At 44.7% G+C, this 22,556-nt stretch overlaps 1 protein-coding gene and 1 long non-coding RNA gene across 7 annotated transcripts in view; one reads left to right on the top strand and one right to left on the bottom strand.

Annotated features, from left to right (window-relative positions):
• Positions 1 to 22,556, bottom strand: part of KCNAB1 (potassium voltage-gated channel subfamily A regulatory beta subunit 1) — a 370,920-nt gene that overhangs the window by 158,359 nt on the left and 190,005 nt on the right. The gene's annotated exons all lie outside the window — the stretch shown is intronic.
• LOC145723008 (uncharacterized) overlaps positions 1 to 22,556 on the top strand; it is a 171,643-nt gene that overhangs the window by 138,703 nt on the left and 10,384 nt on the right. For both annotated transcript variants that reach the window (XR_014147706.1, XR_014147708.1), the window contains one exon: positions 4,144 to 4,326. This is a non-coding gene — a long non-coding RNA (uncharacterized LOC145723008). The remainder of the gene's footprint in view (positions 1 to 4,143; positions 4,327 to 22,556) is intronic.

Here is a 22,556-nt window from a genome sequence, read left to right as displayed (position 1 = left end):
CGCCTTTCTTGTTCCTTTCTTTTCTGTTGGGCTGCAGGAAGGATGGACGTTCGGGCAAACAGTTGACTTCAGAGGTATTTTCGTAAAGTTAAATATAATCTTCTTAGGCACTTTCTAATACCTTGTATAAGCCAGAGGTCAAGCAAATGTTGCATCAGCTGTCACTGTTCAGGATTTCAGCCATTTTCCGACAGGTCCCCATTTCGTTCTTCAATACCTAGTTTTTCATTACCATTTTCAGCAAAAGGTCAGTGCGGTTATTGCAGAACAAAAAGTGTCTGACTTGCAACCCTTTAAGCAGACTCTTCAAACAGGATACAGACCAGTCTCCAGCATTTGATATTTTCTGAAGCAAATCTGGTCGAGGGCTCGTCTATCTTGAAAACCAACCGCCCAAGTCCTAAACACCCTTCAAAAGACATCTTGTCTAGTTGTCAGAACGGGAAAATTCAACGCTGCCCTGATGGTGACAGACTGTGGCATCCCTGCCAACGTCTGGAAACCTGGATGCTGTCAAGTGGCAGAGCTGCGAGGTTTAAAACCAGCTCAGAAGCGAAAAACTCCGTTGGAAACCACCCATCTCTGCCATTGCCTATCAAGCTGGCAAAAGAATCAAGCTGAGAATATTTTTTCTTTTTGGCTGGCATATTGAAATCTGTAAACCTCTTTCTGTAGAACAGAAGCTGTTGAGGGTTTATTTTTTTCCTGACTTGAGCTAGAGCACATGGAAAGAGCTTGCAGTCTAATTTTGCCAACTATCAGAGTGGCGGGGCGGGGGGGTGGGTTGGGCAGTGAGCGTTTCTCTTCGTAGTGACGTTTCTGGCCACACTGGTAACTAACTTCTATCACTGGTACACCGCACCAGAGAGATGAGACATTCTGTAAATGTCTCCGAGGAGCCTATTAGGGAACTCTGCCCTCAGCTTCTCCCTGCCTGTGTGTCTCCTAGGAGGGCATCCACGTAAGAATGCCTGTGTGTCTCCTAGGAGGGCATCCACATAAGAATGCCTGTGTGTGAGAAACGTGAGCCCCAACATGGGGACTGAGGGAATGCTCTTGTTCTCTTGGACACTGGAGGCTTCACCCTCTTCACCACACCGTCCTGGCCCACCTCCCCATCTCCTCAGTATCACTAAGGCCCCCTCATTGTCAGCCCCGGGGGCTGTTCTCTGAAACTGTCGCATACTTTGGTAGATCTCCTGCTGTTCCTTCAGTCTGAAGTGCTCTTCCCCCTTTTGCTGAAATTCCACTCTTTAACCAACCAGCTCAAGTATAACCTCCTCACTGCAAATTCCCCAATCCCCTCACGCAGTATTAAATAGTTTGTTCTCTAAGGTCTAATGGCTTTTCATTTCCGCTCTTCTCAGAAACTGTTTTTTTCTTCCCTGTTATTAGGTACCGTGGAGGCCAATGTCTCCCTCAGCCGACTATGCCTCTCGAGGGCAGGGATTGGGTCTGTTTTGTGTGTTTGTATACCTAACATCTTGCATTATTCTGACAGTATTTGACATTGAATACATGTTTCAGGAAGGAAGGGAAGGAGAGAGGGAGGGAGGGAGGGAGGAAAGAGGGGAGGTTATTTTATCTTTCTCCCTAGATGCCAATCTCTCTAAGGCTGTCTTTTATTTACCTTTGAATTTACACCTCATCCCTGACCTCACTCAATTTAGCAATGATTTCATATAAGCGCTCTAGGATTTCATTTGACCTGAAGACTGAGATCTAATCCTGGTTTTCTATGAACTAGTTGTGCTGTTTTGAAGGCTCATAGGCCCTAGTTTTCTTAAATCTAACTCAAAAGGGATTCAAAATATCATTCAGGCTTCCCAAATGAATGCTAAGTACCAAAAGGAATGCATATCACTTCCCAGAATAAATATTGGCCATGTATAGAATATGTGATTCACAAACCAAATCGAGGCACTCTGAAGGAGAATGGTGGTACTTCTCTATAATCCAAACCAGCTGAGAAACCGAAGCTGCTACACTGTGTTGCCTTGGTTTTCGGTTCTCCTTGCTGGCTGGCATGGAGGAGAAGACTCTGGAGAAAGGACTAAATGTGTTTAGAGACCTCAGCTGATGGGAAGGTGTCAGGAAGCAGAAAGTCATCTTGCTGCAACGTGACTGTTCAGCGGCTGACGTACTTGCAGTGACAACCCCCATATCTAGAATCACGAGGCATAAAAAAGGAACCTGCTGGAAATGTGACTTGGAGCAACCATATTCTTCCAGGCACTCCAGCTAAAACCTTGGCCTCTGCTATGCTGTGAGTGTTTCGCCCCCTCCAGTTTCACATGTTGACATTCTGATGCCCAATATGATGGTGTTACTAGGTGGGGTCTTTGCTCCTGAGGCTCTCATGACCTAATGAGGGTAATGCCCTTATAAAAGAAATGGCAGAGAGCTCCTTGCCCCCTTCCACCATGTGAGAACACAGTGTGAAGGCTGCGACTCAGGGGAGAGCCCTCACCTGACTGCGCTGGCGCCACGACCTTGGACTTCCAGCCTCCTGTGAAGAAATAAGTGTCCACTGTTTACAAGCTGTCCTGTGTGTGGCGTTTGGTGATGGCAGCCCGAACGCACTAAGATGGCATCAACCCTGATTCTTCCTTTCTCACTCTTCCACAGCCAACCCATCGTGAAGTAATTCCCATCTGCTTTACCTTCAAAACCCACCCAGGGCCGAATCGTTTCTCATTACCTCCACATTCTGGGCACGCTCCTACTCTGGACACTTGCACGGGCCATTCCCTCCACCTGGTGCTCTTCCCCAAATGATGGGGGGCGACTCCCTCACTTCCTTCAGCTCATGAGTCACCTTCCCAAGGGTGCCTTCCCTGACTACCCTGTTAAAAACGTTTCCGCACCAACACCCCATCCACCTTCCTTGTCATGCACTTACCACTACCTCACGGAGGACACATTTTCCTCATCTTATTTTATTTTGTTCTCCCCCAGATAAAATGTGAGGCTTATGAGGGCAGGGATTTTTGTTGGATTTCTTTTTTTGCCATATCCCCAGGTCCTGGAACAGGGCTGGCAGGCGTCCTAGGGGCCCAGTAACTGGTGAGTGAATGAATGGCTTGAGGGTAGCTCACAGAACTGACAGGGGGCCATTAGAACCCAGGTTAGAAGAGATGGGCGACCTGGCTTCTCCAAGCAGGTGCATCACCTGACTCCACAGCACTGCTATGGGACACTCACACAGAGTTCTCAGAGGGGTTAAAACCAATGAGTCAGCAAGGCCCCCTCGAGCCCTTCCTGGTGAGTGACTGGCTAGAAATCCCACAGGAAGCGTGATCCCCACAGGCAGGGGCTCCCCAGCTCTGGGGATTTTCAGCAGAAACTGTCAGAGACAGCCTTTGACTCTGGGATGGCCTCCGACGCTGCTTGAGGTGTTGGGGATGTTCTATCTTTTCCTCCTTGCCTCCCTCCTTCTGTCCTGGGTCCTCTACTCCTGGCTTTGGTGGAGGCTGGCTTGGCTATCCTGGTTCCTGGGCTGGGAGCCACTTGAAGCACAACGTGTTCTGAGCATCAACTATCAGCCAGGCACTGTGCTGGGTTCTAGGGACTCCAAAATGAACCAGTCAAGGACCATGCTCTCTAGGACTCTATGGCTTCCCTTGGGCACATGAGGTGAATGCACACAGAAGAGAAACAGCGAAGCAGGACCCCTTGCCCCTTGCCCCCCAGGACAGGGATGTCCAAAGAAGGGTTCATGGAGGGGACAGGCTTTAAACTGGCCTGAAGGGCTGAGAGGAGACAGATCAGCCCGAAGGAGCAGGTTTTCTGGAAAACCCAGACACCCATAGTTCAACACCCAAAGGCAAGGGGCAAAATTCTGGCGTGAGTGAGGTCAGGGGGACCTCCTCCCAACTGTGGGCTGGAAGCATTTGCCTTCCTCCTGTGCGGACTCTACTCAGACCTGTGGCTCCCACTCCCACTTCCTCCACCTTATGTTCCAGGATCAGGGCGTGACCTCTTTGGCAGACCCAAACATATATAATCTCCACTTCTAAGCTCTGGGACATTCAGATTCTGAAGACTTTGTAGCCTTTACTTCTCTCCTGAGTGTGTTCCTACAACTTGGTTCCAGAAAATCAATTTTCCTCATAATCTGCTTTGTTTTTTTTATTTCTGAAGTATGTCCTGAAGATAAAGCCTCTCTGCAAGTCCACATGCACATTAATCATCCTTGTTTAGAAAGCCAGCTGAACTGCTCACCAGCATCTCCCTGGAGACTCTCCCATGAATATTTACATTGACAGTGTCTCTCTCCATGCACCACTACTGGGACCAACCACTCCCGCCTGAAGCAAAGTTGAGGTAAGTTATAAAAATAGGGAGACACACCGAGAATAAACCAGCTTTTCTCAGCACTTTCCATGAGCTTAGCTTGTTCTTCTGGAATCTTTACTGGGCCATTCTTAAGTAATGAGCCCGAAGAGCTCTTTTCCCAGACTGGCATGGCCTGGCTTTCTTTGCTTCTCTGTCTCCTACACCTTCAGGTGCTTCCACCTCTGCACGGGACCTCTTTTCGTCTCATGACAGGCATTTCTTTCATTCGCTGTCAATTTGCCTTGTCAACTTTCATTCCCCCTCAGTTCTGAGGGGGCAGGAAAAAGGGGAGTTGGGGGCGGAAGTGCTGAGCTCTGTGGAGGCTGTTGCTGCGAGGCAGGTCAGGCCTCCTACCTCGCACGCAGAACAGAGACCGCCCGTCTGGACTTCCTCGGGGTTCCCTCCTCAAAAGTAGCCTCACCTCTTTGTTGTTTTGTCTGTGTGTTCTGCTGACCCAGCATCCTTCCCCACTTTTTGGGTAACGGCACCCTGGTTTTCCTCAAGCACTCTTTGACTCTCGGTTCACGTGGCTTAGGAGGGGCTCATCCCACCACTAACTGGCGATGGGCATGTGACCAGCCAACGCCAATCCGTTCTCCTTTCCCTCTAACTAGAAGCATTGGTCAGGAATGGATATGCAACCTCGTTTGGCTAATAAGAATTCGTTCTGAACACTGTATTCAAATGAGAAGAGAATGCCTCCTGAGAGCCTCCATACCTGACGGTGCCAACAGAGAAATACAGAGCTCAGAAAGGCAGTGAGAGTAAGTCCTAATCCTCTTGATCCAGCTGCTCTTAAAACTAGATCCATCCTTAGACATTGCAGTTATTGAGCCAATTAACTTCCCTTATGTGTTTAAGCAGCTTGTTTCATTCTGCAAGTTTGTGATTAATTTCTGTTATTTGCAACAAAACAAGAGTCCTGCCCCTTTCTGGGGAAAATGTGTCCTTCCTTCTACCCACCAGTGTCTTGGATCACATCTCCTCCTATCTGCTTGGGTCCTTACTCTGTTTTCTCCTTCTCACCTCCAGGTGTTTTCCTCAGGTCTCTCATTCTCTTCAAACACACTTGCCTCAATTGTATCCTTAGCCCTCCCATTGCCCTTGGCTACCCCCAGGTTCTCCCTTATCTTCCCAGCCAAGCTTACTGAGAGTCATCTGATCTCAAGAGGCTTTCCTTCTTTGCCTTGCATTACTTTTCAACCAACAGCTGTCTAGCTTCTTCCCCTGCACTTCATTAAGACTGTGTTCATTAGAACCAGACGTGACCTGCCAACAGTCCTTTCCTGTAACTGACTCTTTGTCTTTAAAAAAAAAAAAAAGATTTTATTTATTTAAGAGAGAGAGAGAGCACGAGTGAGAAACAGAGGCAGAAGCAGACTCCCTGCTGAGCAGGGAACCTAATGTGGGACTCCATCCCAGGACCCTGGGATCATGACTTGAGCCAAAGGCAGACGCTTAACCGACTGAGCCACCCAGGTGCCCCTCATCTTTGTCTTCTTTAACTTCCCATGGAGGTTACAGTGCTGGCCTCCCCGCCTGTTTGTCCTCTTTCCTGATTGTCCTCTGCAGTCTCTGACCTTTGCTTTCTTTTTCTTATCTCTGCTGACCTTACCTCTCCTGTTCCCCTCTTCAAGGTTGGAGTCCAAGGCCTGTCCTCAACTCTCCTCCCCTCTCTCACCACTCTCTCCTCTTGGGTGTGACGTCATCTACTCCAGTGCCTTCTACTATTACTCACACACTGTCTCTACTGCTCAGTTCCATTTGGGCATTTCCAACTGCCTGTGGATACCCTGCAGACGTTACAGGGACCTCAAGCTTACACAGGCCTGCACATAGTAGATGCCCAATAAAGAACTGTTAAAAGAATAAATGAAAGCATCCTCAAAATGTAAGACACTAAATTCAAGGCCTATAGAGTTTTCTGCCTAACCAGCAAAATTATTTCAAGTTTCTGTTCTTTGCATTTGGTTTCCCTACTACCTACTTTTCCTTCAAATATCAATTCAAGTATTACTTCTTCTGGGAAATCTTCTCTGGATAATACATACCTATACATGCACACACATGCAGATACAATATTTTCTTTTGCCCCTGGACCCCCACAACATTTTATTTTGAGAGAGAGAGAGAGAGAGGGAGAAAGCAGGGGGGCGTGGGGGAGTGGACAGGGGCAGAGGGAAAGAGAGACCCTTAAGCAGGCTCCATGCCCACGGGGCTCAATCTCACGACCCTGAGATCAGGACCTGAGCCTAAATCAAGAGTCAGACGCTTAACTGACTGAGCCACCCAGGTGCCCCATCCCACAACATTTTATAGCTCACTTTAAAAAGGAATATACCATTTATTATTTTGTTTTGATTTGGTTATCCTGTTTCTGTTTGTGTCAGGAGATGATGAGCAGGTTCTGGTCTTGTCTCTGCCCCTCACCAGCCATGTGATGCTGGAAAAGTCATGTGACTTCCGAGGCATCAATTTCCTCACCTAACAAATGGAGGAAATGACCCAGCCCAGCTTCCATCACGGAGTGGCTGGGAATGAGAGGCTGCATATGGATGAGTTTGTAAGCTCTGCAGAAAAGGGTGTGGCCTTCTGCAAGGAAGGGAGGGTCAGGAAACTGCATTTTATTCCCTACTCTGCCCCTCAGCAGCTTTGCAACCTAGAGTAGAAATTCAGGTTCTTGAATATGGAGGATAATGCACATGAAATTGCTTTGTGAACTGTGAGGGTCTTAATGCAAGGCATCGCTACCTTAGTACTATTTTGCCTTATCTGACTGACTCTGAACACAAAACTAGGTTGCACTGTATCCGCACAACAGTCCACAGAGGGAGAAGCGAGGGAGACGTACATACTGAATATAATCCTTGTATATCTATATCACAGGAATGATACCGGTTGGACATTTTTAACTTATGTTGCCTATCACTTTTATTGAACACTTACTCTGAACGTCAATCTAAGCACTTAGCCTACATTAAAAAAAAAAAAATCTAACCTTTACAAACCTTAGAAGTAGTTAATACTCCCACTTTGCACCTAAGGACAGTGAGGCTTAGCACAATTGAGCAACTGCCATGAAGGGCCGAGCGGGGCATGGGACCCACATCGGTCTTCGCGGGACCAAAGTCTGGGCCGTCCACCACGCACTGCACCACCCGCCTCTAGTAAGAAGGGCAAAGGGCCACCGGCACCCCGAAGTCAGCGACGCTAACAGCTTGCCTCTAGGTTTTCTTCCCACTCGACCACAAAGGCTGTTACTTCTGCTGCAGTTTCTCCCACAGAAAGCTTTTGGGCTGGAACTGTCTCGTGCTAGGAATTAAACCTCTATATTGCTCTGCCTTCTAAAAAAAGGGAAGCTTGACAAATAAGCATTGCTATGAACAAGTTGTCATGAACAAATCAAGTTTCCCAAGGCAAATAAAATGTCCTCAGAGTGCGGTTCAAACTCTCAAGCAGCTCAGGAACTCATGGCCAAAATTAGTGAGGGGAGGAGGCCAAGTCAGTCTGTGCTCCTATCTATCCCCTTGTTCCTCTTCCTACTTAAGGGCAGCAAATTCACAACAGAGTCACACAGTCAAGGAGTTTAAGAACAGGACATGTCTCAGAGATAAACTCATCCTACCTCCTCATTTCCTGAGAAAACTGAGGCCCAGAGAGGTTAAGTGAATTTCCTAAGGCCACACAGCTGGCAAGCATGTCATCACTGCCTATCAGGTGGGTGACATATAAGACCCAACCCATCTCATGTCTGCTACAACTCTGTAAGATAGGTTCTGTTATCACCCCCATTTTAGAGGTGAAGAAACTGAGGTATAGAGAGGTTGGGTGGCTTACCCAGTGAAGGCACAGCCAAGAGACAGCCAAGAGACAGCACAGCCAAGACAAATGGCCTGGGATAGACCATTTGTCTCCTCTTGACTGTTTCCTCCTTCTGGTTCTTCAACAACCCACTCCATTGTCACATGGGACACACAGAGCCAGGGAGCCCATTTCGACTGGCCAGTACAGATCAGACAGAAGCCTTTAAGACCTCCTCTTCTGATCAAACCGGAGGCAAGTTACCTTCTTTTTGATTTTGCTCATCAACACCTACCACAGTGGGGACAAGAAAGGCCATATGGTCCAGGGCCAATGACCACAAAAGGTCATATTTAGATCTTTGACATTCCTCTTACAGTCTCAGAAAAGATGGACAGAAATTATCTTCATCACATAGCCTAGCAACATAGCTTTATCTTTAAAACAGTGTTCTTTTTTAATATAAATTCTTCCACTATTCCATGACTGACAATTATTTTATGGTTATATTTTATGTTAACAGGGCAGACATATAGGACATAAACATTTAAAAGCACTCAGCTTTTGTAACCTTTGTTTTGCACTTCTTCCTTTATTTCTTTGCAGTGGGGTCCCCCTTGAACTCTAAGCGGCTTTGATGCTCACTTGCCTGAAGCCTCTCCAAATTCTTCTTTACGGAATATAAAAATGAGATTAAGCTCTCCATTTAAGGATAGGCTGCGACAAGGGAGATTAAATCTGCCCAGATATCATATACCATGGCTCTCAGGAAATTTCCAAGGCTTTTTTGTGGTGTTCTCCCCCCGCCAACTGTAATTGTTTTTCAGCAGATAAAATTGCTTTGTGGATTTGCTCTGTCTTGTTGGGATCAAATAATGAGAGAAGACAGTCTCAGCTGCTTAGTTGCCTTGAAATCTTGTGCTTGGCCTAGAAGCTGAGGGCTGCCTGTGTTTTCCAAATTAGGAAGTTGCTAACTGGTCAGCCGCTGCCCTGTGAAATCCACACAGATTTCACCTTTGTGCTAATGAACACGCAACCCAGGGGCACTTAGTGAAGTCTCGCCATGTGCCTGTCAGGGGCTAACATCTCAGGCCTGCCCTCCAGTAGCTGATGCCTTGGAAGAGAGGTAAGGCTGGAGAGAGAACTGATAGGAGGGGCTCATCAAGTCATGATTTGAGGTCTCTTTAGGCACGGACAGGCATTCACAAACTATTCTTTAGTGTTCTCAGCCTTATCCTGGCACTCCCCAACCCCAAGACAGCCTATGTTCTAGCTATACCAAATCTCTAATTTCTCCCTGAAAAATGGTGCTATTTCTTTTGCCTCGAGTGTCCTTGGATTAGAGAGTCCCTGTTGTTGGAGGGTCTTCCTCCACCTGGCAAACTCCTACTCATCCTTTTAAACCCAGCTCAAAAGCTCCTACTTACTATAACTCACACTTACTGTTTGCTGCATGCCAGGAGTTGTTCTGAGACCCTCACTCATGTTAATTCAGTGGTTTTCAAAGTGTAGCATCCTGTGCCAGCATCAGCATCACCTGGGAGCTTGCTAGAAAGGCAAATTCTACAGGCTTATCCTAGACCAACTGGATCAGAAACCGACTCACAGCCATCTGTCTTCACAAGCCCTTCCTGTGATTCTGATGCACACTCACGTGTGAGAACCAGTAGCTTAACTCACTTTATCCTCACAACAGTCTTATGAAATAAATACTTTTATCCTCATTTTACAGCTGAGTCCACTGAGGCACAGAGAGTTTAAATAGCTTACCCAGGGCCATACTCTTAACCACCAAACATCCTACTATTCAGTGTGTTCATCTCTCTGAATTTTTTTTTCCTCTATGAAGAAATTCCTCTCTCCTCTACATTGCCCTCCTCTGTGTTCCCCAGGATATTGTATTCAATCTGTAACCTCTATTTTCACATTCTACTATTGTAATAAATAACTGTAAGTGTGGTTTGCTAGAGACCAGTGAGGTCCTCCAGGACAGGGATGCTACAAGTCATTCATCTTAAACCTTGTGCCTTGCCTGGCATAGATGGTCGATGAATATTTGTTTAATGAAGGGAAAAATGAAACAAAAAAAAACACAAGGTTTTATCAACACTTTGGGGCAATAAAATCAGTTTGAAGCCATTTTGAGTATTCTCTAAGGAGCAAAGATTTATAGATGCACCATCCTTGTTTCATTGCCTCCTGGTTGTCAAGGATAGTTTTTGTGAAGAAAATCAGCTTGGGCTCTGTTGATGTTGCATGCAGAGTCAGAATGACCATTATAATTCATTTCAACACCTATTGGCTATGTTGAGTATTTATCATACGCAAAATACTGTGAAAACTGAGGGGCAGATTTAATTGGTTCTTACTAAAAGTGATTCACACTGCAATTAATTTAAGCTCCAATTCCCTTGGTTTCTTTATCAAATGGGAAAAATCTCCCCAGAATTCCGTCCACCCACCCCCTGCCCCTTTTCAAATTGTAATTTTTTAAAAAAGCTTTTATCTATTTATTTGATAGAGAAACAGAGAAGGAGAGAGAGCGCGAGCAAGCAGGGGGAGCAGCAGGCCGAGGGAGAGGAAGAGGCAGGTTCCCTGCTGAGCAGAGAGCCGGCTGGACATGGGGTTCTGAGGCTTGATCCCAGACCCTGGGATCATGACCTGAGCCAAAGGCAGACATTTAACTGACTGAGACACCCAGGCACCCCCTCAAATTATAATTCTTGTAAGCTGTTGTAGACCCTAGTCTGGGGTATCCTATTTTTCTCTAAATAGATTCACGTCTCAGGAAGTGAAACAACAGTATCAGCATGTGAGACAATCTCCAGAGGAAGGAATGATGTACTGACCTGCTCAGGGTATTTGAGCAGAGAAATAGCTGGGGGATAAGGAACCAATGTTTGTTGAACTTCACATTTGACCTGACCCTCACAGTGATCCTGTGGTGGCCACTGTTGATCCCACCTTGTTCAACTAAGGAAACTCAAGCTCAAAAGATTCCTATTTGCCAAGTTGCAGAGCTGGTGAGTGGCAACGCGGAGATTTGAACCTGAGTCTGCTGCCTTCCAGGCCATGCTGTTCTCTAACCAATATTCTTGACCTCTTGATGGGGATGGTGGGAGAGGCACAACTCACGGAGTGCTTTCTCGCTAAATCCTACTGGTCAGGGACCAACACATTGGCTTCTTTTGTCTCATGTCTCCCTCCCTGTCCAAGGACCTGTTCAGTGCAGCACACCAGTTTCTACCAGAGAGGGTTTGAATGAATTCCATTCCAGAACCCTCATCCCTCCTAGTGCTCTGTAACACTATAAACATATCCTCCGAGTGCTTCATCTTATAGCCCTGGCACTGGGCTTTGGGTACTGATTGTTTCAGTGCTAAAGAAATATTTTCAGGAAGGATAATACATTTCACAACAATTTACAAATGACTGCCCTTTACAACCAATTCTTAACTTCATGGAGCCTTCTTTAAAAGACCTCTTGTTTTGGTGGCTCTGTTTCTTCTCCCTGTCGTGGTCCATAAGTCTCCTTCCCTGAGGAGCTTCTAGAGTGGAAGGCCCAGACCTGTGGGGTTCAGTAATGACCTCAGAGGAGGATGAGTGCAAGAGGTGATTCGGCTTCATGGTCAAGTACTCCCCCTTTCCTAGGGCCCAATGCAGCTGTACTCACTGTCCTGACACAGGAGGGAGAATCTGAGCCCGAGGCTGGCAAATCAGTCAGAAGCATAAACTGCCCAAAAGGGAATTCAAGGTGGAATCACTACTTTGTCCCTGTTCATGAAAACTTTATTTTGCATAAAATTCAATATATTTTATTTCTTTCCCAAATGGAAACAACTTTAATGACATCTAGTACAACTTTGGCCTTTCGACCTGACTTTTCTATGAAGCATTTTTATATTTCTAAGGTTAATCTACTACGGTACGATGGAGCAACTTGAGAATTGACAAAAATATTAAGATTGATGTAAGGCAAATGAATGTGAAGGTTTGAACATAAATTATATGTAAGACAAAACTACCATTTTTTTTTCTTAAATCAAATGATAATTGTTAATAGATAAATTCCCTATATCACTAATGCATGACTAAGTGTATAAGGCCCCAGGTCCTCTGTGGATTCTGTTCTCTGAACCTTGTTGGAGAAGCTCTCCCTCTCATTTCGGGGGCTTCTCCTACAGTAAAATGTGAGCTGAAATGTGTATCTATGTATGCCGAGGTTTGGTGAAGGAGTTGGGCTAGCGGTTCCTTCCTTTTCCCCTTATTTAATTCTGTTCTACCTCCTTTTTTAAAAAAAAAACATATTTGCAAGTTTACAATGCAAGCCATGCACTTCTGTTCCACCTGGAGTTGGAGAGAGAACTTAGATATCCTAGGACCCAGCTATTCGCTCCTGTGCATTTAAGAAAAACAAATACATGCTCACAAAAAAGATATGAACGAGAACATTCATGGTGGCCTGATTACTGAGAACTCCAACTAGAAACAACCCTAATGTCCAACAGATGCATAAACCACGGAATATTCATATAGTAAAATATCAGACCGAAATAAAAACATCAAACTGCTGATATACTCAGTAACATCAATGAGTCTCGAACATGACATGTTCAGTTTCACATACGGGAACTGTAAGAGCAGGGAAAACTCTTCTCTGGTCACCGCAGTCCGAAGGCTGCTGTGGGGAGATGGAAATGTTTTCAGATCTTGACCTGAGTACATATGTGAGAAACAATTGATCAAGTTGTACACTGAGTGTTTGTGCACTTCACCACATAGAAATTATATATCGGTATTAAAGAAAGAAGCACAGAGAGAGCTGCTCCGAGAAAACCCACCCATCGATGCTTTACCAAGAAGGTTGGGGATATGGTCATTCCAGCATTTCCATTGCCAACAGGCAAACTGTGGGCCCCGCTGACCGTTGTTTTATATACTGGGCATTGTGTTGGTAGCTTTGGTTTTCCTTTCAATTCTCACTCCAGTCTGGGAGGTATACAGAACAGGTATTTATCATTCCTGGTAGCAAATATAGATTAATTAGTCTGAGGTCACACTGCAAATAGACATTAGAGTTGGAATGACATCCCAGACATGTGGGGGCCAAAGTGGGTTCTCTGTTCACTCTACTGAGCTGCTTTCCAAGGCAAACTTTATTTGCAAGTAAAGGTAAACAAGCAAAGGGTGAACCTCTCTCCAAACACCACCACCAACAAAGGATAGAATTGTTTTTCATCTGAAGACACTCTGGCCCACTTTGGGTAGCTTACGAGGTCCATTTCATGAATAGATGCATTCACTGAGATTTCAAGGGCACAGGAAACTGCTCCCTACCCAGGAAACCCCCTCTGAGGGTTGCCAGATAAAATATAGGACACCCAGTTAATTTTGAATTTCAGACAAACAACGGATAATTTTTTAATATACGTGTGTCTGAAGTTTGCATGGAGCATCACTATACTGAAAAATTATTCGTGAGTTTTCTAAGGTCCACATCAAACTGGGAAATAGTGTTTTTATTTGTGAAATTTGGCATCCTTACCCAGCCCCTATTCCACTTTTTTCATGATACTTGCGAGTTCTAGAGCCTTTCATTTCACAACCAGAATTGGGGTGTAATTGCAAAAAGCCAAGCACACACATAACCTAGAAAGCAGCTTGGATGAGAGCATCGGGGTTTTGGGGTGCAGAAAGGGACCCTGTAGGGAAATTCTGTCACCAAAAATTCTATCTTGTTCATTTTTTGTGCTAAAAGATCTTCAAATCTGAGAAGTGTGGGGGAGGGGAGGTGTCCCATGTTTGTAAATGAATTACAACCGAGTTCCTTTGCATTTCCAGTTTATCTGTCCGTGGTGCTAGAGGCTGGGGGTTGGGGGAGGTTTACACCACAGGCCCCTCTCAAGCCTTCATGACCCTGTTGCTATAGCCATTTCCATTTGGCAGTTTAAGGGAAATAGTCTCCTCAAAATTTCCAGCTACTAAAATAGCACTAGCTACAATTTTTGAATTATCAATTTCTTTCTTTCTTTTTTTTTTTTTTGGAGTGGGGAGGATTGCTTGTTCATGTTCTCTAGAAACAGCTCCTTCTATAAACAAATACTTTGTGTAAAGGTAGTCAAATAACTCCAAGATCCCACTTACTGGGAAGGGGAATTGTTAAAGGTAGTAATCATTCATGCAAAGGACTTTTACGAACTACGGAAATCTCTGAAATTTTTCCATTTCAATTCAAGAATCGAATCAACCTGCCCAGGTAGTGGATTAGCCACAGTGAGACAACGGACTTTCTCCTTCTTTTGAGGTTTCCTGCAACACCTTGGGGACCAGATCCTTTCCTTCTGCTCACTACATATTTATTCTCAGTAGCTAAATAATAATATTCGTGGGAGTTATGTGGTTTAAATTTAAACACAGTAAGACTTTAAAATGAGACACGCACAGTCCATATACTACACAAGAGGTTACAGTGAGCAAAACAGTTTCCTATTTGAATGTTATTAAGACAAAATTAAGATGCAGAGATACTGGGTTCCCCTTCCAATTGGGTAAGGAGTCCAAATTATAGCTCTGAACACAGGCTCAGGTGGCGATGCGGCAGGCTTTGCTGCAAGCTGGAGTGTTACTCCTGTTAATTTGAGGAACGAGATGCTGGCAACCCTCACTTCCTGATGTGGAGTTCTCCCCCAGATGACCTCAGGAGCTCATGGCTGCTGAGAGCTGGATGTGCCACCGATAGGCCTGCCACCCCAAGGGGGCCATCATGCCCAACTTTATCAACCTCGCAACCTCGGGAGGTCGAAATTCTATGGTCTCTTTTCTTATTATTTAATGCGTGTTTATCGAGCACCTACTGTGCACTGGCCCCTTGTAGGTGCTATGGATACCGCAGTGACCTTGAAGTGGCCCACAGTGTCCCTACTGTTAAGGGGTGCATGTTTCAGCAGAGGAGACAAACAGCAAATCAGTGACTGCATGCACAATTCCAGATTTTCTCCCCCTACACCATCTGCTAATATCATCCTTCTGCACTTTCCACTTCTGCTCAATCATTCAAAGTCCACTCTCTTTCCACACTGTCATTGGTGTTAAACACAATAGGAGAGAAGGAGAGAACACAGAGCCTCCAGAGAGAAACAATAGACCATAAATGTTTGTTGTGTTCGGTCTTCAGTATTCAGGAGAATGTCACATTGCATGCATAATGCACATACCCTGCTAGGTGTACATCAGTTCTGATGCTTTTTATCAACTTTCTGGAGGGCCAACAACTTCTTTCTTTTATTAGCTTTTATGTCAGAGGGCCAAGTATAGGACAAAAACCGAAGTGTTCAATAGAGAGAAAGGCTGCGGAGAAAACCTTCCCCCCACCACTCCCAGGGCTGCTAACCAGTGAGCCCACCTGCCAGACCATCCGTGTATTCACCCCTTATGCTTTCCCAGCCTGCATAATTTAATTTCTGCAATTTTCCAAAACTTGTTGGCCTGGGTTATGTCTGGTCTGTATCCGTTTGGATGGGAGGAGATTGCAAACTCTTGGAGGCGGGGACCCTGTCTATTTTCATTCAATTTGGAAAGGGCAAAGCTGGGGCTAAATGCCCTGCAAGATAATGAGCAATTGGGAGTAGAAATTCAAGATGAAAAGGCTCAGGCCCTTCCTGACAAAATGATTTGATTGGCCCTCGTCCAAGGTCCTGCTGAATGGCGGCAGACAGAAGAGCACGCACGATGCGCGGCCCAGCGGGAGCCCAGACTCAAAGGAAAATGAAAAGAAAATATGTGGATCTGAAAGGACGCAATCACTATGATTGCAATTGTGAAAAATGCGGGGGCATGAGAGAGAGCATCAGAGGGGGTGCAAAGCTCTGAGGACTGCTGTCCTGGAAAGGGAGAGTCTGAGGAGAGGAAAATGCCTTCCTTATGTTCCTAACATTTTCTGGGGCCAAGGGAACTTTAGCGGCCTCCCGGTCTCCTTAGGTCAGGAGGAGGAGGAGTCCTATTCTACTCTGCATAGAGCAGAGAAACTCAAGCTGTTGACAGTATGTGCCAGGCACCACACACATGTTCTATCTTTAAGTATCTCAACCCCTTTATAATGCAGGTAGCACTGTTACCACCATCTTCATTTTTCCCACTTTATAACTGGGAAACCAACAGGCTCAGCGAACTGACTGGGGTCCACAGTAATTTACTGGAGTCACACAGAATTTACACCCAGGCCTTGTTAGTCCAAAGCCCTTTTAACTTTCTTACTTCCCAGCCTAGATTTGGGGTGAGCTTCCTGTCTTTGGAACAAAAGCACTAGAAAAACCCTGGATTTCCTCTTCCTTTGCCCAGCTCAGGTCTGGGCCCCTCAGGTAACAATGTAATACTTCATTTCTGGAGAAGACACCGTATCTTCAACAGCAATGGACTGTGTTTGATATTTACCTCTGACTTACCCCTTTCCTGACATCCTGCCCTGCTCCCCTGCCATGATCTCTCTTCTAACACCCTTCCCTGACCGCATTATAAAGGTACTTTTAATGAAAAAGATTTTGAATCTTGCCTCTTTCCCCATTTGGATGGCTAGGTTTGTTTGTGCCGCAGCTTTAACCCACACAGAGGCATTCTGTTTCTGTGATGAGGGCACCAGCTCCGGATTAATTCCTAATATGCATTGTCATGAGCTGATGATCATTGGATATTCATCAAAGGACCCGGTTTCCTGCTCAGCTGAGGCCCGAGGGGAGAATTCCTGACATGAAGAATGGACCGAGCTTAACTAGCACTAAGCACTCTACCCTGGTGTTCAAACACACCTCATTTATCACGCCTACATCTCAATTTCTCGGACAGGGTAGAGGACTGTGCTGGTTCAGACTCTTAACTGTATAATTCAGCCTGAAGCCAGATGAGCGGAGCAGACTGTTTCTAATACTGTCTTCGGACTGGGGGCGCTGGGCCCCTCTGGCATGCTACCCTGCTGTCTTGCTCAGAATCACAAGAGATGAGCAGGTAGTGACAAAAGATTTTGAATGCTAAGTATCTGGTGGAACAGAGAGAGAAGGAGAAGTATTCAAATGTCAAATGTGGAAGCAAAGAGCACCTAAGCTACCGCACCCCATTTGGAGTCTGTCACATCTGTTTAGCTGCTGAAATGGAAACAGAATCATGGAGTCTTGCCTTCCAGCATTCTGGTCTGCAGTCTTGGAGCTCATGGGTTAATGTGGAGATTCTGCAGCGTTCTAGGTAGCTGCCTGGAAAACATTCCAGCTAGAAGAAATACAGCTGCTGAAGTGTAGACTTCACAGATGTCTTACTGCTTATTCTTGCATTCAGCAATATACTTGATCAGATTTCATTGAACTATTTGTAAATGACTATGATAAAATACTAAATGCAAGCATTTTCGATTAATAATGTCATTGGTTTGGGCTGGACATACAGTCAAAGAAGGAAAAAGGAAAAAAAAAAAGGACAAATAAGTAACCACCCAGTACTAAAACCTTGCAGGTTGAATTTGGTAAAGCACAGCCACTTGCCAGACTAGAGCATTTGGATACAGTTTTCAAGGAATTACATATGTTTACCTAATGCATAATAGTGTTATTAATTTTAAATGTGATCTGGAGCTAAATTAATTATTTTTCTGAGACAATGTAATGGTTTCTCTAGTTAATGTAATTAACTTCACATCGGGCATCCAGGCGTTCACACTGGAGTGCCAATTACACAAATTCATTTTCAATGCTCAGGAGGCAATACCCTGACTCTCTACTCACTCGGCCAGAAAATCGGCTCCCACGGACCACATTGGAGACCATTGTGAGAACTGAGCTGGGCTTCTCAGGGTGGACTGCTCCTGTTCCCAGGACTGGTCTTTAATTCCTGGTGATTACCAACAGAGGCCCTTCCTATAAATAAGCCATTAAAATTTATGTGCAAGAGTAAAATTCTGAATAGGCGCCAGTAGATGCATAATTAAAAGTAATGGTTCAGAGAATAAATCGTTCCCCTCTTTCATTCAATGATAATAAAGATAACTATAATGCCAACAGAAACAATAATGGGACTTATCGCCGATTGAGTATTAGTTCTGTGCCCCGCACTGTTAAAAGCACTTTACGTGTATTAACTCAAACCTTACACCAGCCCATGAAGAAAATGCTCTTATAAATAAGCTCCAATTTTCAGATGAGGAAACTGAGCTACAGGGAGAAGTTAATTAAGGTCACGTAACCAGGAAGGATTAAAACCCAGGCAATTTGTTTCCAGTAATCTAACTCTTAAAGTCAATGCCTCACTGCCTCAATAAGAACAGGGATATCAAGGTTTAATATGTGATTATATGTTTGACTGAGTCCACATGAATTCATAAATGTCAAGGTTTCCCTTTACATTTCACTGTTTCTTTGTCCTCTTTCCTATCTGCATAGTTGCTTCTGTTTACAACAGTAATCATATGTCAATTTAGAAAATTTAGACAGCATGGAAGAGCACAAATATGGAAGATCACCCATCATCCCAACATGATACACTTTCCCATGTTTTGATAGATAGATAAATAGGTAAGTAGATAGACATATAAAGATATAGACATAGGTGTACATGGAGATAGGGATAGAGATGTAAATAAGGCTCTATAAGAATAATGTCTTTGTCTGTTTTATGTACTGTGGTATGTCAAGTTTCTAGAACGATGCTTGGCTTAGTGTGGGGGTTCCATAACATTTGTTGAATGAATATAAATAATCCACTTCCTTATTCCAAAAATACATACTGAGAACCTCCTCTGTGCTAGCCACTTCTCTGGACAGTGGGGGCTAGAAGCAGTGATAAACAGAGATTCCAGCCCTATGGAGGGTAGTGGGGAGTCGCTAACGATAAACAAGGAAATAAATTACAAATATGCTTGTGTTTCTGTGTATATGTTTGTGTGCACATACATACCCACATAGGCACATCAAGCGATAATAATATCAAATGATAAGCTTCACAAAGAAAAATAAAGCAAGGAGGGGGTGAGGTCGCAATATGAAGTAGGGAGCCAGCAAAGACCTCACTGAGAAGGGGCCATTTGAGACGAGATGTGACACTGATCAAGAGGGGGTCACATGAACGGCGGGGGAGGGACATCAGGAAGATGCCGGTGCAAAGGTGTTAGAGCAGGACTGAGTTTAGTCTGTTGCAGGAACATCCAGGAGGCCGATGTGGCAGAAGCAGAGTGAGCAGAGGTGGGAAGAATGATGAGAGCCAGGACTTACTGGGGAACTGGGGATGTCAGATCATGAAGGGCTTTGTTGGCTTTGGTTTTGACGCTGAATGGATGGGAAGTCACTGGAGGGTTCTGCATGGAGCAGTGGAGCAGGCGAGAAAAAGGAGAGTCATAAATGATTCTAAAGTTTTGGCTCTTATGACTGGAAGGATGGAGATGGAGAATTAATTGAGACAGGTGGGCGGATGCTGGAGGAAAGGCAGGTTGGGTGGGAGTAGGGGGAGATCAGGAGTTTGGTTCTGGGTATATAAAATCTGAGGTCCAAGTACAGATGTCAGGTGGGCAGTTGCACATACAAATCTAGAGTCTGAGGGAGATTTTCAGGCTGGATACAATGATGTGAATATCTAATTACAAAATTTAGAATTAGTTTATGAATACTATGATAATCTACTATTTTCATATAATAATAGATTATGAACATTCTCTGCTGTGGTTAAAGTTACATATATTTAAAATGAATTCAATCTTATACTTAAGAACAGCCCTAGAAAACCACATTTGTTATCTTGTTTAACCCTCCACACAAACACCACGGTGAAAATATTTTGATGCTCATTTACAAATGAGTAAAACGAGGCTTGAATGGCATAAACTGACTTGCTCAAGGTCACCACCAGCACGTGGGAGGATAGGATACAAATTTGGATTTCCTAGGGCTTTTTCTACCACACTATGTTTGCCTCTAAGGTGACATTCCTATTTTCACTTTTCTCAAACTATGACAAATCTATAGAAAGTTTATTGCAGTTAAATATCCGTTAAGTGTCTCAGGATGTTGGTCAAAAATAGAATCTATAATGACACACTACATATTGCATAACATGGTGATGTGCATCTTCTATCTAATCCGATCATTTGCAGATGGCATAAATTCACATAATGATGCACACACACCATGGTGATCATTTCCTCACTGTTACATAAGCAGATCGCTCATTGCTCTCCTAGTGTCCTTACTCATTTTTGTCCTCTTGGATCCTGGCTGAAGGTCACTGACTTTCTAATCCAGAGACAATAAGAGTCCACTGATCTGAGCTGATGAGCTAGAAGGAAATCATTGCTTATGCACAGGGCTTCACCTTCCGAAATTTCTTAAAACACCAATGGCAATGTGTTATGGGAGAGGACCGACAAGGTGTAAGGTCATTACAAATTCTCTTAGAGTCACAGAAGCTTGGCTTCTGATGTCCCTTCTGAGCCATAGCCTGAGGCTCGTGATACCATAGGATGCTGAGAGGGAAAACTGGGCAAAGTAAAAGGAAGAAGTCATGAGTTCATACAGAAAAGTAGATGAGCGACCACTGGCAGAGTTTGTATTTTTCCACCGTGTAGGAGTTTGTATTCATTTTTCAACAGAATGACTCAAATGATCCAATTTGAAAGGAGGTCTGAAGGTAATGTATACTCCTCTTCAAAGTAGGCCTGGGACATTCACAGGAAACAAGCCCAAGATTCATTTATTTCAAAATAAATACCTTCCCCCCCACCCCCGACCAAATCATGCAAGGAATGTTTCTCTTTTGAGTACTGTAAGATATTCTGCCTTTAAAATACTCTTTTTTTTTATGCCTAGTGATTACAAAGTTCTTTGTTGATAAACTTTAATGAGCTCATAGTCTAAAACAACAGTGATAAGTTCCATGGTTTCTTGAGGACTTTTTATCCACCAGACACCCAGAGGAATGTTTTCAAACAAACTCATTTCATCCTCATCGAAATGGTGTCTCGCTGAAGGGGAACTGAGCCTTCTTTTCTGAGGCCACACAAGTGGAAAGAGGTTGAGCTGGAAGCATAACTCAAAGGGCAGCCCAGGTTCTCTCTTCAAAAAAAAAAAAATTGGAAAAAAGCTGAGGAACATGGAGTGTAATCTTTTCCACGGGTACATGCGGTGTTTTCTAATTTGCTTGAAAACACAGCCTTTTCCAAGGTTCTTCCAAAGAAATTCCAGAGATCCAAGTTGTTGCAAGTCAGTCTGTAGTGTCTGGGAGGTAACATGAGGGAGAGGAATGGAAGGGCATGGCAGGAAATGAGAACACGGGGAATGGGGCCTCAGCTTCCTCTGGGCTCCCCCTCTTGTCTCCTCCTCTGATTTCTCTGTTGGCCTTCTCCCAGAAGGAACCAGAATACAATTCCCTCTTTTTCTACTTCTTTCCCATAGAAGGAATGGAACTTTCATCAACCTGGACAGCTGCCGATGGAGGGACAGAAATGACCAACCAAAATTATGTCATGACTTTAGGGGTCTTTGTTTTGTTTTGTTTTTTTGTTGTTGTTGGTTTAAGTGAAGGGATGATGTGGAATATGAAAAATGCTCAAGCCTCATTTTGCCAAAAATTCTAATCCTTTCAAATAAATCCATCTAAGACTTTTGGGGAAGACGGCAGAGCAGGAGGAACCTAAGCTCACCTCCTCCCACAGATACAACTAGATAACACCTACATCAATGTGCATAACCCAGAAAATGCCCTGAAAACTGGCAGAACAGATTCTCCACAGCTAAGTGTAGACAAAAGGCCACGTTGAAGAGAGTAGGAAGGGTGGTGATGAGGTCAGGAGCTAAATGGACCTGTGGGACTGTCCATGGGATGGAGGGACTCTGTAGGCTCAGAGAAGGGAGAGAAACAGACCCTCACACCAAAAACCCCAGGCAAAGGGAACCTGCATGGAGAAGATGAATCCCCATAACATTTGACTTTCAAAACCAGAGGGGCAGAATTTTGTGAGTTCTTACAATCAGCAGGGCCTTGCACTTGCAACTTTAAAAATCAGCTGGCTCAGCTCTAGAAAAGCTGAAAGGGTGAGAGGACACTGAGCCCCTGGCCCTTAAAAAGACAGCAAAACAAACAGCCCTGGAGCAGTTTGAAAACCACTTGAGGTATATGGGAAGGAGATTTATTTACTAATCTCAGAGTGTGTACTTAGAGGGGCTGGGATCAATGGGAGACTTTTCCAGGAACAAAGAATTTGGTGGTCCCTGTTTCCCTCCCCTGCCCCCCAGCCTAGACACACAGACACCTGTGGATACCAGCACAAGGCCAACACTCACCTAATCTGCTAACAGTGCACCCTACCCCCATGATCTCCTGTGGACATGCCCCCTCCAGCCAGGCCTCCACTCCCACAGGTAACCTGTGCAAACCTTGCTAACACTGCCACC

This window comes from Leptonychotes weddellii, chromosome 1, assembly GCF_054177405.1.
Source record: "Leptonychotes weddellii isolate Sample4059 chromosome 1, ASM5417740v2, whole genome shotgun sequence".
NCBI lineage: Eukaryota > Metazoa > Chordata > Mammalia > Carnivora > Phocidae > Leptonychotes > Leptonychotes weddellii.
Note: the sequence above shows the minus strand (reverse complement) of the source record. Positions and strands in the feature narration are given on the sequence as shown.